At 35.4% G+C, this 17,025-nt stretch overlaps 1 long non-coding RNA gene across 1 annotated transcript in view; it reads left to right on the top strand.

Moving 5' to 3' along the window:
* Positions 1-17,025, top strand: part of LOC106025971 (uncharacterized) — a 51,389-nt gene that overhangs the window by 12,391 nt on the left and 21,973 nt on the right. The window lies entirely within an intron of this gene.

The following is a 17,025-nucleotide window of genomic DNA, read 5'->3' as shown; positions in this document are numbered from 1 at the left end:
TATAAAATTCTTGGAATGGGGGTCTCTCAAATCTGTTTTATGCTTGGTTACTCTGTTTTCTAATTGGAAGGACATATTTATTCACCTGGATAATTTTTTAAAGATTCCTAGGAAGTTTACCCTCATCACTAAGTATAGGATGAAGTACCTTGCCTGGCTGTTTTGTAGTTATCAGATGGAATTACTAACAAATTAATAACTTAAATCTTAAGGTATTATAATGAAAAAATAACTAAAAAAATTCACAATTGTAAGCCTTTGAAATCAGTATCTTTCTTTTCCTTTGAAATTCATAATCTGGTTTTTAATAGTACTTCTATTGTTGACTATTTTCTCACTTGAGGAATTTTTTTGGTACTAGAAACTGATCTCACTTGAGCTTTATAAGGGGAATTCTAATTTCATTAACTCCTACTAATAAAATACTTTCAGAATGGTGAGAGCTCATAAAGTGTTTCTGCTCACTTTGGAAACTTCAGTTTGAAACTCTTAAAAATCTATCTATTCTCACATTGCTCTTCGTTGAGAGAAATAATCAAGTTGGCCCTTTATCACACAAACAAAAGGACTAAGTAAGACATAAAGACCTCAAAGATGAATTTGGTACATAAAAGATATAGAACTCTGCCATTCCAATTTTCATCCTATATCTTCTTAGGTGATTAATTAGAAAATTATATCCATAAGCAAATAGTAATAGGAATGCAGTTTCTTGAAATATAGAAAAATGTTCAAAGGTAACTTTGGAGGTCTATGGTACTCTTCTTTAGAAAAATCCCATCTTAAAAATAAGTCTTCCAACTGAGTGTGGTGGCGCATACCTGTAATCCCAGCACTTGAGAGACTGAGGAAGGAGGATCGTTGCGAGTTCGAGACTAGCTTGGGCTACAAAGTGAGCTCAAGGCCAGCCTCAACTGCATAGCAAAACTCTGTCTCAAAAAAACAAAAACAAACAAAACAAAAGAACAAAGAAAAACCCCAAAATAAATCTTCCTCTTTCTTACCTTGCCACTACCACAGAAGAAAAACCTATGAAATATCAAACAAAGACATGACAGAGATGGCTTTAGGATTTAGAGTGTTTTCCTTTAAATAATACAACTCAAGCTTAACAATTGTTTACTGCATTCCACAAAGTCTGCTTTACATAAACAATCTGGTGATATCCTCACTACATACTTGGAAGAGTTATTGCTATCTACAGTTAGGCAACCAAGGCTTAAAATAATTTATACTCTGTTGCCAAGTATTTAATAAATAGCTACTAAAATTATTGTAAAATTAAGAACAGCATTAATCACTACTTCAATAAAGTTGAAATAAAGACTATTGTAAATAATAAAAAGAACTGGTCTTCACTTTCAGCAACTGCAGTCTTAGTGATATTACTGGATTTGTCTTCACTTACATGGCCTAAGGTTTTGTCTTATAAAGGACACAGAAACAAATGCTTGCTATTTCTCAATTTCTAAAACATACTGAGATAAAAATTTCCAGCAATTTCTATAGTATTCATTTTAGACTGATAAATAATTTGATAATTTTATTGAAGTTAAAAAAACCCACATTATGTAAAATGAACCATTTTAAAATGTGCAACTGAGTGGCATTTAGTACAGACCCAATGTTATATAACTATCAATTTATCTAACTAACATTTTTATGACTTCAAACACAAACTCTGTTTAGAAAAGAGGAAATGTTTCGGCTATTTGACCTCTCTTGAAATACTGTATGAATTTTAATATTAGATAAAATTGAGATATTGATTAGGGATTACATATAATCTGTAGATGGCTTTGGGAAATACTAACAATTTTACTGCATTGAGTATTCCAATCCATGAACATGGGATAACTTTGCATTTATGAAGGTCTTCCTTGATTTCTCTCAGTAATGCTTTGTAATTTTCACTGTGTCAGCCTCACACTCTTATGGTTAAATGCATTCTAACTATTTTATTTTTTGATGTTATTATAAGTGTCATGGTCAGGTTATTCATTTCTAGTGTACAAGAATACGTGATTTTTAGCATATATTATATCCTGCAACTTTGTTGAATTCAATTCATTTGTTTTTGCATGTATTATGATTTTCTGTATATCAGATCATATTATCTATAAAAAGAGGTAAATTTACATCTTCTTTTCCAGTTTGGATGTCTTTATTTCTTCCTCCTTCTTGATTGTTTTAGCTTACACTTCTGTATAATATTGAAAGTAAGACTGGATATCCTTGTCATTTTCCTAATCTCAATGAAAATGTTGTTTTTCATCACTGGAAATGATCTTACAATTATGTTACCTGTGGGTTTTCATAAATGCCCTTTATGGTTTGTGTGCTTGTTTGTTTGAGGCAGGGTTGCACGATATAGTCCAGGCTGGCCTTAAACGCACTGTGTAGCCCAGGCTGGCCTTGAACTTGCAGGGAACCTCCTGGCTCAGCTTTGCAAGCTCTTGGATTACAGGTACGTGCCTGTACCTGGCTGGGGTCCAAGGGAACGAAAGTGAGAGGTCAGGAGGAGTAGAAGCAGAAATAAGTAGAATAAAGTTATACCATGTACAGGAACCTAATGACTTCAGTGAATGTAAACACTGTATGTGATACCATGAGCTAAGGTTCATAATGTCATCAAGAATGAAAACTGGGATAGAGGAATTAAAGGAAGAGGTGAGGGGGCTAAAGGGACAGGGATAATAAAAAAGAAAAACTGTAGTATGTACACATAACCACTCCCCAAGTGACTGTAAACTATGTGTACTGAAAACACATGCTAATAAAAAATTTTATGATGGTCCCTTTATGAAGGTCAGGAAGCTTCTTATTTTAATTATTTTATTTAATTTAAACACTGGCTATTTTAAGATCAGTCATATGTGGTAACAATATTAGTTTACTTATTTGTATTCTGAAGTACTTTCTAACCCACTAGGTTTCTTTAACTTAAATCCTAATTTCTAATTTAGGTATCCCAGATTATATTATCATTATCCCTGAAAACTAGGAACATGTAACTCATGGAATACTGATGTATGCCAATGTTTATGTGGCAAATTATAGAAAAGGATATAACATTTGAATATGCTGAACAATCATCTTATTTAATATCTCATAAAATAATGCTTTCATTCATTAGTCATTCAGGACTAATTTTCTGCCAAAAAATCTAAAGCAATTAAAAATAAACAAATGTATGCAATTAATAAATAACACTTTAAGAATCTTGATCTATTCAACTAGGGAGAAAGTACTTTAAGCATGTAAAAGCTAGATACCATTTTACAACTGTGTAAATTCTCAAGTTATTAGCCAAGTTAATACTATTTTGCTTTCATTTCTCTTACCAAATTAGGGATTCTAATTCTCATCTAACTTGGAAGTGCTACAGTGGAAACATAGGTCTAATTTTCTTCTTAGCTCTAATGCATCACAGCTGGAGTCCTGTGGGTAAGACTCAATTTCTCATCGCCAGTGATGTCAAATTCTAGAATAAAATTTATACTAAAAATGCAGTCTTTGCTTTTGAGGCCTACCTTTATAATTTAACATACATTACTCACGATTTTTAACTAAAAATAATTAAGTTAGGAATACCAATCATACTACAAGGACTAATGTTGGCAAGACATTTTATTTTTTACACTTTTCTTTAAACTATATCAAGATTGGGGTGGGAATGTTTGAAAAAAATAGCCAAAAACCTTATTAAGCTGAGTTTTCAGGGGATAAGCTATTTTGGTAGAAGAAGTTCAGAGAAACACTATTGGAAACACTGAAAAATCTTTCATAATATTTTAGTTTAGTCAACTATTTTCCGACTCTGTAGTCTGTCTCAGGAAGTATCAGTAGCAACAACATTCATGATAAAAACTAGATAGACTCTAGGTGGCTTTTAGGTGTTCATATTATAAATAAATGTAGGGTGCAGGATTCTCCCCTTCCACTGTCTGCCTTTTCTTGCACATGTTGAAAAGTGTTTCTAGTTAGATAAGCATTCCAGGTATTGTCTAAGAGTAACTTATCTAGTATGTCATAAAATGGTGAGCACTTTCAGTGGTAAGCTAGGGAGTATTTCTTAAAATGACGCTATTGACATCATGACTCAGAAGTCTGAGATTTAAACATGAATGGCCCGTGCTGATAATCTTACTATTCTTTATGGTTAAAAGAAGTTGTCCTATACTTTCATTACTTTTCAAAGTTTCTCTCCACTATAAAACCCTGTAAGTACATGACAGGAAATTTAAAGCAAGTGAAATATTAGTTCAGTTACTATGTGCTTGACTTTTTCTCTCTTTGTTGACATACTCACTTCTGTGGAGCTTCTAGAGAAAGATCACAAAGAAAGAATTTTAGATCATTGATACCTTTGAATTGTATTTCAAAAAACGTAGTAGAAAGCATTGTCATGTTCAATAAGACGGTGTGTGTTTGAGAATAAAAAACAATATTGTCTTCAGCTGATTTTTTTATTATAGATTATGATGAGCAGCACATTTAGAAGCATTTTATGTCCATCTAATAAGCAACCCAGGTAAAAAAAATTACTGGTTTTCTGAATCACATATTTAACAAAAATATTTCAATCATGGTTGAAGAGGCACCTAACGAAGTCTTTATATCAGTGCACTAATAGTATATTCTAGAAAGATGATACATTAAATCCAAGTGTCCAAAAGAACATTGAAAATTAGAGTAGATAATATTTAGGTAACTAAGTTCCATTCATCATATTGAGAAATTTGGGAAGAGTAACCTATTATTGTTGCTGAAGCCATAGAAATAAAATAGACACAAAGTGCCAGATGACAATAATAAAAATAGAAACCTTTGTTGCATCCTGAAAAATCTCAAGGGTTTTGTAAATGTAATTGAATATGTTAAGCACAGCCCCTCTAGAGAGAACAGACACAAGTGTTTGATTACAGGCATTAGAAATAGGTAATAATTTGGGAAGGGCTGTTTATTTGAAACTATAGTAATGGATTCTTCAACAAGGAGAGGTGCGGATAGTGTTGGAAAACTGAGAAATAGTTTACAAAGATAATAAGCAAAATTACTCTTCAGTTATATAAGTATTTTCACAAAAGTATACACAATCTGAAACTTTTTACATATTCTTCCTCTGCATCAGGCACTATACAAATGTGTCACAGAGCGTTTAATTTAATCCCAACAGCAATTCCATAAAGTATCCCCTTATTATTTCCGCTTGCTAATAACAGCACCATAGAAAATCTTTCCCAAATTTTGAAGCTATTTGGTGGCAAATATTGATAATATTTGTCCATACACATTTATATGCAAGTATAGATTAGAAAGCAATAACTTCTGCTACTCTATTTAGAGACCTGTCTTAGAATAATCTAATAAAGTGGATAATGGAACAGAAATTGGACTTGGTAGGATTTTGTCATCATGGAGCATTTTAGTTTAATATTACTCTATAAAACAAAAGGTTGTATTGGGAGGGGTGCAAAGGAAGGAGAAGGAAGGGAAGAGTGTACAGGAGAGGGGTGAGGGGATGGGGAAAGGGGTCAGAGGAGAAGAAGGGTTATGGGAGGAGGGATTTGTCTGTTGAAATCTCATTGAATCAAGCGGTTATCTAATTTCCTTCTTTAAGAAGTAAGTCAGGCTCTAAATAGTCCAGATAGTGGAAGTCCTCATGACTAAGTAAATTCTACTAGATTTTTCCAAATGACTGAATGCCTAGCTATGGAGTCACATTGGCCTGGGTTTAAGTACCCCAAATAGCATCCTGCTACTTGAGACCTTGGAGAAATTCTTGGCATCTCTGAAGATCAAGCTTCTTATCTATAATTTAGGAAAACAATCTCTACCTTTTGAAGTTGGAGGGATATCATGTACTAATTAACACAAGAATTTAACCAATAGGAATCAATCCATAAGCATGAATCATTCTTCTCTCTTGCTTTCTGATTGAGACAATGAGTGGTATTCTCTCAGGGCTGATTAACTTTCACTGATATTTGGGGACAATAGAGAAATGAGGAAATTCAGTCAAAAAGTTCATGTTCATAATGCTGCTATAATTAATTTCTGTGTTTTTTCTAAAATCCATAGCTGGTAAGTGTGAAGCCTTTAAATACTAGGCTTTTGTATTGCAACCCTAATGCCTGTTTCCTAGTCATTTGCAGGGTATATCACTGTCTCATCCTTTGCAGCCCCTGACGAATATGTCCAATGACACATACATAGGCACACCCACAAAGCACACTACACACCCTTTTCACATGCAACACACATATACACCAATCATGTGACACAAACCAAATTCACCTCACAAACACACCTCATACATGAAAATACACATTCCTAACACATCACACATACAATACACACTGTACATATTTCACACAACACATACATTGCAGCACAACCACATACACCAAACTCATATATGTCTCTCCCACGCATATACCACACACCTCACACATACCTTAAGCACACGTCACACACAGTATACATACTTCACAATACAATCACACACAATTTACACAGCACACACATATATACTAATTATATCACACTATGCAGATCTCTCACACACACAGTCTAGAAGGATGAGAGAAAGAAAAATGTCATCCATAAAATATAGAAGGACAATAGACTTTACAAAGTTCTCCTCTCCACAGCTATAGTGCAAAGTCACCAAACAATTGTAAACATATAATATTCACCTTAATTAAAATCTTGTCACAGAACCTTTAGATTTAGAACATAAAACATCCCATTTCTTTTTTCTTGCTGATATTATTAGTGTAATCAGAGGATAACAAAACACCACCCATGCACCAAATATATCTAAAACACAAACCTTGTTACCATATCTCTTGACTCTTTTCTACAAAAGGAATCTGATTTTCTTCATTGCCTTTGCTGGAAACTTTCATACTGTCTTTTATTTATTTTGTCTCTTCAATCAGATGGGAAATTATGTTCATTCTTGCCTTACACATGTCTTTCCAAATAATTCTCCTTTTCTTCTTTCCCTGTCATTATCCTAGTCAACAATGTCAACTCTGGATCTCTCACTTTACACTAGAAACCGCTGTAGTACAGTGGTCTGGAGGCCTTCCTACATCTACATCTGAGCATTGCCAACAGAATCATTTTAAAAAACAAAACAAGGCTTGGGGACTGTAGCTCGGGGCTGTGTAGTCAGCTTTTTGTTACTGGGCAAAAATACTTGCTACAATTTAAAGGAGAAAAGATTTCTGTGGCTCACGTTTTAGAAATTTCAGTCCATGGTCACTCAGGTTGCTCCAAGGCAGAAACATCACGGTGGAAGGACATAGTGGAGTCCAGAGGATTGCATTGGCAGCAGGAAGCAGAGAGACAGGGCGAGAGCCAGAGGGAAGGAGCCAGGGATCAGATGTAGTCCCTAAGGCCACGCCCCATTACCCCCCACCCCCAAGGCAGGTCCAGAAGTGTGCTTTACAGATCTCCTGAGTGCCTGTCAAGGCAATCGTGTTTACAGTCAAGATTAACTGTCACCCTGGCAGAGCCCATCTCTGGGGGTGTGAGGCCTTGGGTTCAGGCTTTAGTACCACACCAAACACCTCTTGTGTCAAGTTTCTGGTATGTTAGAATTTTTTTTAACAAGGTCTTGCTCCTGAAAGTCTGGTCTTCCTTTGCTCCTCCTGGAAAACCTTCCTGCCATCACCCTTTCTCCTCTACTACCGATTTATAAATGAACAAATTAGTCATTCAAATAGAAAAAGACTGAGCTTTTCCCCAGCTTACAAAAGCAGGATTTAACTCATTAACGTGAGTTTTTGGGACATGTGATAGAATTATTTTAAAATATTTTGCAGGTAAATTATTTTACTGCTTGAATAAATCTTGTTCTATTTTTAGGAAATGATATAAGAGGATAGATTTTAAAATATATAGATAAGTCATTAATGTAGCAGTTTAGAAATATCCATTATTTAAATCTTTGTTACAGTAAACAATGACAAGTAAATAGGAAATGGCAGAAAGGAACAGACAACCTCAAAAAACATAATTGATAGGATATTTCAGGTTGTTACATTTCATGTTACAATGTGGGTGATGTATCACATCTAATCATTCTTGGTTCTTGAGTCATTAACATGGATTGCAGTGGACCGAATGTCCATGTCCCCTGAAAATTCATGTTAAAAATCTCAATTCTCAAAGTGATGGTATTTAGATGTGGGATGTTTAGGAGGTAATACGATCACAAGAATGGAGCCCCGTGGATAGGATTAGTGCCCTTATACGGACAGGAGAGACACATGAATCTGATTTTTTCAGGAACAACTTTCAAAGCTTATTTAATCCTAAAGAGGCTTATTTTGGTCTTCTAATCACTTCCAAGGAAAACTTTTTAAAAAATTCATCTTACTACCTTAAGTAAATTTTCCATTTCATGAGAAAGTATAACTTAGTAAAAAAAAATTATTCCAACACTACTCTTTTACATATTTTTCCCATTTAAACAGACAAAACTATTTAATTTTTATTTTAAAGCCTTCTCAGAAATGGCCCCTGAGCCTTTTTTAAAATTTCAAAATCAGAATTAAAAACCTGTGGGAAAACCGTCCCTTATCTTTCTCCACCAAGGACCACCCCCAGCACATCATTAACAGCATGATGCAAAATGCTAATATTCCCATGTCTTTAATATTATGCATTGCGATAACAAATTATAGTCTCGATAAGTAATGGTTATTGAATAGTTAATGTGAGATCCTTTAAAATTTGGTATGGATAATTCTGTAAAGTACAATTTGACAAGCTTGGGCTAACATTCAGTGTTGGTACCTTTCTTCAAGGTGGTATTAAATGGCAAATGAGTCAGACATGAATGAGCAAGTATTATGAGTAATCAATCTTCTTTGAAAGTTTTGCAGAGCAGATTTTGGGTGAATGGGGGTTATTTTCAAGAAGTTTTTTATTTAAAAATCATTGTTTAAATTTTTATCATTATTTGCTCTCATGCTACCAATTATGTTTGCCATATTTATTTTGATATATTGATGACATATTAATTGGTATTGCTCTTTAAAGTAGTGAAAATGATTCAACTGTGATGGATTATATACTGAGCTCAAGGTCTATAATGTTTAATGCAGTTGTTTTAAAGATTAACTGGAAGAATGGCTATCAAGGACTCGGGTTGCTTTGAATATAGTAATTTCTCAATAGAATCTACTTGCATTTTAATAAGCAAATGTTATGTCTTAGTTGTATTAGTAGTAGTATAATATACTAAAGGCATATCTGGCATGTTTTAAGTCCTACACAACTTTGAATTAATTTCTTATTTTTTATTTTAATGTGAATTATCTGAATTAGTGTCTTTAGTTCTATAGTGTTGTAACATTTCAAATAGTAAAAGTCTGGATTATTCTCAAAGACAGATATACATGAAAGGATTTCATTTTAAAGAAATTTTACCACTATGATTACTGTTTCCTGTATGGAATTTTTGAACTATGTCCTCTAAACCCATTGGAACTCTAAATTATGTTTAGTTTAATCTTGAAGGAGATAATTATTAGATAGAATTACTATCTTGCAGTAACATAATGTGCTAACTAAAAGTCTTCAGAATTGTGGGGATTTTGTCATTTCATTGAAATGCAGTATATGCACGGGAAAATATGCAAGCCATGAATGTAGTACTTCATTTATTTTTATGTAATGAATATGCATTTGCGTGGTCAGTACTCACGAATATAGTGGTCCCTTAAAAAGCGCCTTCAGTCCTTTGCCTACCACTGCTCCCCATCAGAGAAAACCACCATGAAGACTAACATTATGTATTACTTTTCATGTTTCTGACTATTCCATGGTATGTACTTGTCTTGGTTATTTTTCTTTCAATGCTGAGACAAAATACCAGACACTCAAAATTAAAGAAGAAAAGGTTTATGCTTACTGTTTGTGGAGTTTTCAGATGATAATCAGCTGGCTCCAAAGCAGGATGATGTGGCACTGGGGCAACACTCCAAGGCTGCAGCCAGAACAAAGTGGAAAACAAGCCTTTCCTTCTTCCTTATATTTTACGCAGGCCACCTCCTGCTTCCAGGGTGGGTGTAACACTCCCAAAGTCTGTTTTCTTGCAAAGGATGACAATATTTACAAAGTAAGAACCCTGGCTCCCTGCTGAGTCTCTCAGTTAAACTTCTAAACTTCTCAAGTTGATACAATGTATCAACCTTAACAGTACTCTTTAGTACATTACTTCTTTCACTCTGTGTTATGGTTGGAAGATGTTTCCAGGTTGTAGTGTGTATTTGTGACTTGTTCTTTCTCATCTCCTTTCTTGTTTTTCCTTTTGAGTAATGATCTTGCCAAGTCACTAACTTGTCTAGTCTAGGCTCAAAGTTATGATTCTCTTGCCTCAGCCTTCCAGAGTGCTGGGATTATAGGTATGCACCACCATACTTGGCTTGTTCATTATTATTTTTGATTTGTCTTTGTCTTTGTTTGATGATTCACCTGCTCAGTATGTTTAAGGATACTTAGTTTGTTTTTCCACTTAGGGTTACTGTAAGCATTGTGCTTGTGAACATTATTATACACATATTTGGCAAACATATAGATACATTTCAGTGGGTATAAACCTATTAAGTCATGGGGAATGATGTTCAGATTTAGTAGATACCGCCAATCAGTTTTCTAAATAGATATACCAGTTTATGTTTCCTCCAAAAAGAAGTGTTAACATCTTCACATTCCTTTTAAGACTTGGAATCATTTATCTTTTTATTTTTAGCCATTCTAGAGAGTATACAGTGTCAAGAACTATAAAGAGGCTGAGACTTTTATTTTATGCTCAAACTAATTAGCTTATCATAGCTGTGAGAATACTGGAAGAAGACATATTCCTGGGTCAGAGAAGGATAGTTTATTACTTCACAGCAAAATAGCAACCGGAGTAGCAGTATTTCTGTACCAGTTCTCCATGCCCCAGATACACAGGGTAAAACAAAGAAGATCACATAATACATGTCTGACCAGTGAGTTGACAACAGCTGGGGAATCTCAAGATTAGGAAACTCAGTTCTTTTAGGTCTGTAAGGATGCCTGTTTGACTTCAAAGGGTGACAATAGCCCTATTCTCTAACAGCATACATGGTACAAATATCTTTGAGAAGACAGTCTCCAAAAAGAGAACAATGCTTCTTGTATGTGGTGCAGAAATATTAAAGATCCATGGAAAATTATGTCTCCATGGTACAATCCATTATGGTTTTAATTTGTGTTTCACTGGTAGTTGATGAAGATGAGCACTTTGTCAGCCATCTGTGTATCCTCTTTGAAGAAGTGCATTTTTAATCTTTTGTGCATATATTCCTTTCGAGTTGTTGTATGGTGGTGGTGGTTGTTTTTTGTTTTTGTATGCTGGATACCAGTGCTTTCAATGATGTGATTAAAAACTAAGGTAAATACACAAATTAAAAAAAAACTATTATGGCAAAAGACATATTGCCATTAATCCCCCTTAAAATAGTTGGCCTCACCACGAACACATTCATTTCATCATTTTTTCTACTTTCTAAAGCAGTTCTGAAAACTTTCAGGAGTGTCTAAGTGGTGCTGTCGTAGTTGTCTTGGTGTCCTGAATTGATTCCAAATGTTTACCTTTCATCATCATTTTGACTTGGGGGAAGAGCCAGAAGTCACAGGGTACCAGTTGCAATGAATAAGGTGGATGAAGAGATGCTGCAGCATTTTTTAAAAGAGTCTGCTTTTTTGTTAGAATGCACTTGGCAACAGTACTGTGTTTTGGATCACAGGTTGTAAAGACACTCAAGAAAGAAGACTTCCAGAACTGCTTTGGGAAGTGACAAGAACAATGGGATAAATGTGTTCGAGGGAAGGGAGCACATTTGGAGGAAGATTAATGGCAGTATGTTTCCTACTGTAAAAATAATTGTAAGCTTTCACCATGCATTTTTATCACACCTTATATTACATATATATTTAGCAAATATCCTCTCTCCCCTGTCCTTTCACCTGTTAATGTGTCATTTGATGAACAAAAGTTTTAAGTTGTAGTATTGGTCTCAAAATAGACAAAATAATTGGAAAAATACAGAATTCAGAAAAAGATGCACTATCTTTATCTGTTTGGGTCGCTATAACAAAATATATTATATTGGCTAATTTGGAAACAACAGATATTTCTCACAATTTGGGAGGCCCTGAAGTCCAAGATCAGTGCACCAGCAGGTTCAGTGTTGAGGGAGGTCCTGTTCTTCACTGATGGTGCCATCTGTATCCTTGCATTGTAGAAGGGGGAGGGGCTGGGGTCTCCTTTGAACCTTTTTTCTAAGGCAATAATTCTACTTGTGAGGGTGGAACCATCACGACTTAATCACTTCCCAAGGAGCCCACCCTAACATTGCCATAATGACTAATCAGTTTTAATATGAATCTTGGAGAGACACATGCAGACTACTGCATCTGTCATTCTATGATCATCATTTGCTTTTTGACAAAGTTGAGTCAGGAGAGAATTGATTTTTACGCAAGTGGTTTAAGTCAATATATGCATGAAAAAATGAGCATGAAACAAATTTATATTGACCCATGTCTCATTCAATTATATAAGTCCATCAAGATAAATATAAAGTGAAAAACAATAAAGCTTTAAGACAATAGCATATTTTTGTGACTTTGGGTTATGTAAAAATTTATTTAAAAGGACCCTCAGATATTAACCACAAAAGAAAACAATGATAACTTCCCCTACCTTATAGTCACAACTTGGAAATATTAAGCTGAACTTCATGTAGAGTAAAAGTTTAAAGAAAATACATTCTTACTGATACATTTTAAAATTTCACTTAATTCTAGATCCCTTTCTAATACTATAATAGGCTTAAATTCTACAATAATAAATATATATAGGGAGAAATTTAAAACCTTAAAATGTAACCCCAACTGTTGAAGTTAAGGTATTCTTTAATCTATGTACCTTGAGTATGGTGGAAATAATATATATATATATGTATATATATATATATATATTGTATTAATAGATTCCTTAGTGTATTTAATATTTTTTTCTGTTGCCACAATGACCAGAAAAATAAATGAATATGCTAAATTCTGATCTCCTGACAATGTTCTGAGGGGTTTACTCAGCTTATTCTTTTGTACTAGACCACATTATAAATCGTTAATCCACCCGTGAGACAGCTGGCTGTGTATCAGGTGTCTAGTTGTGTCTCAGGAGAGTCCCTAGGACTCTTTTGCCTTTTTCTTCAACCAGCGCTCTGACTGCCATCTCTAATACTTACATCTCTAATTCTAAACAGTGAGCTTCAGCTGAAAGTTCAGAGACTGGAGTATGGAACATGAGAGCCTCATTACGTAGCTTAGACACAGATATGGCAACAATCAATAAGAGAAATCCTTGGGCTCTATGAGTTTGCATTGGTTTAATGCTGTCTGGGCTGACTGTTGGCCTCAGAGGCTCTGACTTAGGGAAATTTTAAAATACTCCAGATCAGCTCTTCTGTGGAATTCTACAGCTAACTCATGGAGGTCACCTGTGGCATGGAGGAATTGGGATATCAGTTTTTCCAGACCAGTCAGATTAACAGTGTGTGTCACTTACTATGGGGCTCAGGGTCATTGAAATCACGTAATTTATATTAAGTGAGATATAAACAATTACTGCTAAATTTTTCTTCAGGTAATACAGTGATGTCTAACTTGCTGCCTTAATTCAGATTTGGCCCAGAAAGAAAGAACTGGCAATGAAGATACTTATTACTGGGAAATGGTAGGAATAGACATTTGTAGATAAGGTCATTTCTCACCAGTGTGTAGGATAGATTGTGTAGATATTGGACAGAAAGAGAATAAATTTAGCTCTGTGAAATACATTACAGTTTTATAGAAATACAAACCTTTCCCACAGAAAAAAGCAGTCACTCTATTGTCATTGCAGAGATAGTTGGGCACACAGGGACAGAACCAAACAGAGGTAAATACTATCACATGAGAGCAACGGGCAGGCAAACAGCTCCTCTCTATCAGAGATGGAATACAGGGGAGGAGGACTTTGGTTAACGCACAACTAGGTTACTCTCAAAACTACCTGAATACATCATGGCTTTGCTGTAATTTATCAGATAATGGAGTAGCAAAATTTGACAGCTCTTTCCCCACCTTCCTTTCTCTTCCTCATTCCTACTGCTGTTTTTATGTCTGTATGAGCATGTTCAGAGTGTCTAGGGAATGAACTGTCATGTAAAATGGAAGAGACAGAAGTGAGAGAAGGGAAAAGAACATGAAAATACGCATTCCTTCCTTCTCAATGCTGATTGAGCAAACACTCAAAAACTCACCAAACATCAGCCAAGAATCGTATTGTGCTAATTAAGGAAAATAAAGAAAAATTTTGATCCTGTTTATATAGATTAACTAGTAATGCCAGTGCTTATGTGACAGATACTGTATCTTTCACCTACTTAAATATGTTGAACCAGGGATTTTTCCATTTCTTATTTTATCCATTCCCATTCTTTCTTCTGGATCTTTCCAATAGCACACCAAAATTTCATCTTAAAATAAGAAAGGAAATAATTAAAAAGAAAACAACAGATTTCCCTCTGAACTCAATCTTAAAAACTTCTCTGCCACTCCTAGCAAAATCCCTTAAAAGGTATTATGGACCAGATCTAAAATGTCCATCAGAAACCTCATATGTTTGGAAAACAACTGGGTCACAGGGTGCCACGCTCCTTAGTGGATTCATCCATTGATGAGCTCTGTCCCATGACTGAATATGTTAGTGGGCAGGGCCTGTTTAGAGCTCTGTCATTGGAGACATGACCTGGAAGTGTATGTTTTTATCTTTGGCCCCTCCCTTTGCTCTCTTCTTCCTGGCTGCAATGGGTCAAGCACTATTTCCTTTGCTATGCCCCTCTGCCATCCTGTTTCTGCCCTGGAGTCTGTCGACAATCGACCAAAACCATAAGGCCAAATATAACTTTAATGTTTTAAATTGTAGCTATCAGGTATCTTGTCCCCCCCCCAAAAAGTAGCCAGAACAGAACAGCCAGAATTGGCATCATAGTGAGGCTGTTGCTGTGATTGTACCTGAACATATGGTTTAAAAGCCTTTACAAAGGGTTTGCAGGAGGAATTTAGAAAGATTGAAAGATGCAAGCTAGAAAACCCCAAAATATTGTCAGTCAGTCTTCATGACAAACTCTGGTCAGAGCTCAAAGAATAAGTCTTGTAAGAATATAGACAAGCTTAAGAATTTTTGGTTGAAAACATTAACCTAAAAGCTATGTATATTACCATGGCAGAAGTGATTTCATCATTTTGCTCATATTTTGAAACTTTGCAGGAGACTGAGGGTAAGGGTAATGAACTGAGAGATCTGGCAGAGAAAATTTCAAAGCAGCCTGATATTAAGACTGTGGAATGAATACTACTGGGTATTTTTGGCCAAACCTATAGTAAAAACTGGAGTAAAAAATTTATCTGAAAAGTTTGCAGTATCATCAAAAAGGAAGTGCTTACAAATTGGGGCCATAGAGAGTAGAACAGGAAGGATATATTAGAAAAAAAGTCAATTACTTTGTACTGGAGAAATAGAAAAGATGGCTTAAGACCATATCAAGAATCAGTAAGACTCTATCTTTCTTAGACCCAAGGATACAAAACTGCAGAGTTTTTATTTGTGAAGACAGCCCTGGGGCCCATACTTAACAGAGGCTTCCTAGAAAATTGGTTACCTTGGATTTTTTGTTTTGACAGTGTGCAAACATCCAGGCACTTAGAGACCCATATAGCCATGATGTGAGGACGCTGGCTAGAGCTAGAGCTGGTAGCAGACCTTGGCATCATCCATGTGGTACTGGTTTCACATGTATTAAAAATATGAGTTATGGGGTCATGGAATCTCCCACCCAGATTTCAAAAGAAGGTCTGGAAGGCCAGGCAATATGTCCCTGAGAGGGAAGTACATAAAGCTGTGAGAGTGAAGTAAACAATGCAGTGCAGACCCCAGAAAACTGAAATACCTGATATGTTAAAACATCTGTAAAAATAGCCACAAGCTCTGAGCAGACCCAGCCCAAAGGAGATGCCATGTGAACTACAGCTAATACTGTAGGGGTCGAGCTTCTCACTCCCTTTGCAGCTCACATTTTGCTGTAGAATGATGGAAGCACCTGATTAAAATGAGCTTTGTACAGAATGCGAAAAAAGATGTTACAAACTGCCCTGGGTGCTACACACAGACCTACAGGATTTAATATGCTCTGCTAGGTTTTGGTCTTGCTTTGTTCCCCTTCTTTTCTATCCTCGTAAAACTCCTTTTTCTAATGAGACTGTTATTCTGTGCTATTGTGTGCTGGAAGTATTTAACTTTCTTGTTGATTTTTAGAGAGGCTCACAGCAGAGTTTGCCTTGAGTCTCACAGGAGATTTTAAACCTGGATTCTTCAGCAATGCTAAAAACTGTTAAGAAGGGTGATTCTTAGAGATGAACAAAAGGTATTTTACATAATGAGATGCACATAAGATTTTTGAGGGTTATAAGTAGAATGTTATGGTCTAGGTCTAAAATGTTCACCAAAGTCTCATGTGTTTGAGAACTGACTGGACTGTGGGCTGGCTGTACTCGTCACTGGACTTGTTCACTGATGAGTTCATAGTTGCATGTGCAAGTGGGTCAGTAGGAGTGTGAACAGGAAGGATATATTTTTATCCCTGTCATCTACCTTTGCACTTTGCTTTCTGGCTGCCATGGATTGATCATTCTTTCGTTTGCTGTACCCAAATGCCCTACAACCAGTTGAACACGAAGTACAACTATGAATCAAAATAAATTACTTGTCATTTAAGTTGTGGGTAGTCTACATTTTGTTCCAGCAGTGGGAAAGTAGTTAAGGCCTTTAGAGCTGCTTGTGTCCATAATTTCCAACATCTCTTTTCTCATTCTGCACAAAGCTCATTTTAATCAGGTGCTTCATTTCATCATTCTACAGAAATT

This window comes from Cavia porcellus, unplaced genomic scaffold (genome assembly GCF_034190915.1).
Source record: "Cavia porcellus strain 051 isolate PalLab524CR breed Dunkin Hartley unplaced genomic scaffold, mCavPor4.1 scaffold_27, whole genome shotgun sequence".
Lineage (NCBI taxonomy): Eukaryota > Metazoa > Chordata > Mammalia > Rodentia > Caviidae > Cavia > Cavia porcellus.
This window is presented reverse-complemented; position numbering and strand designations above follow the sequence as displayed.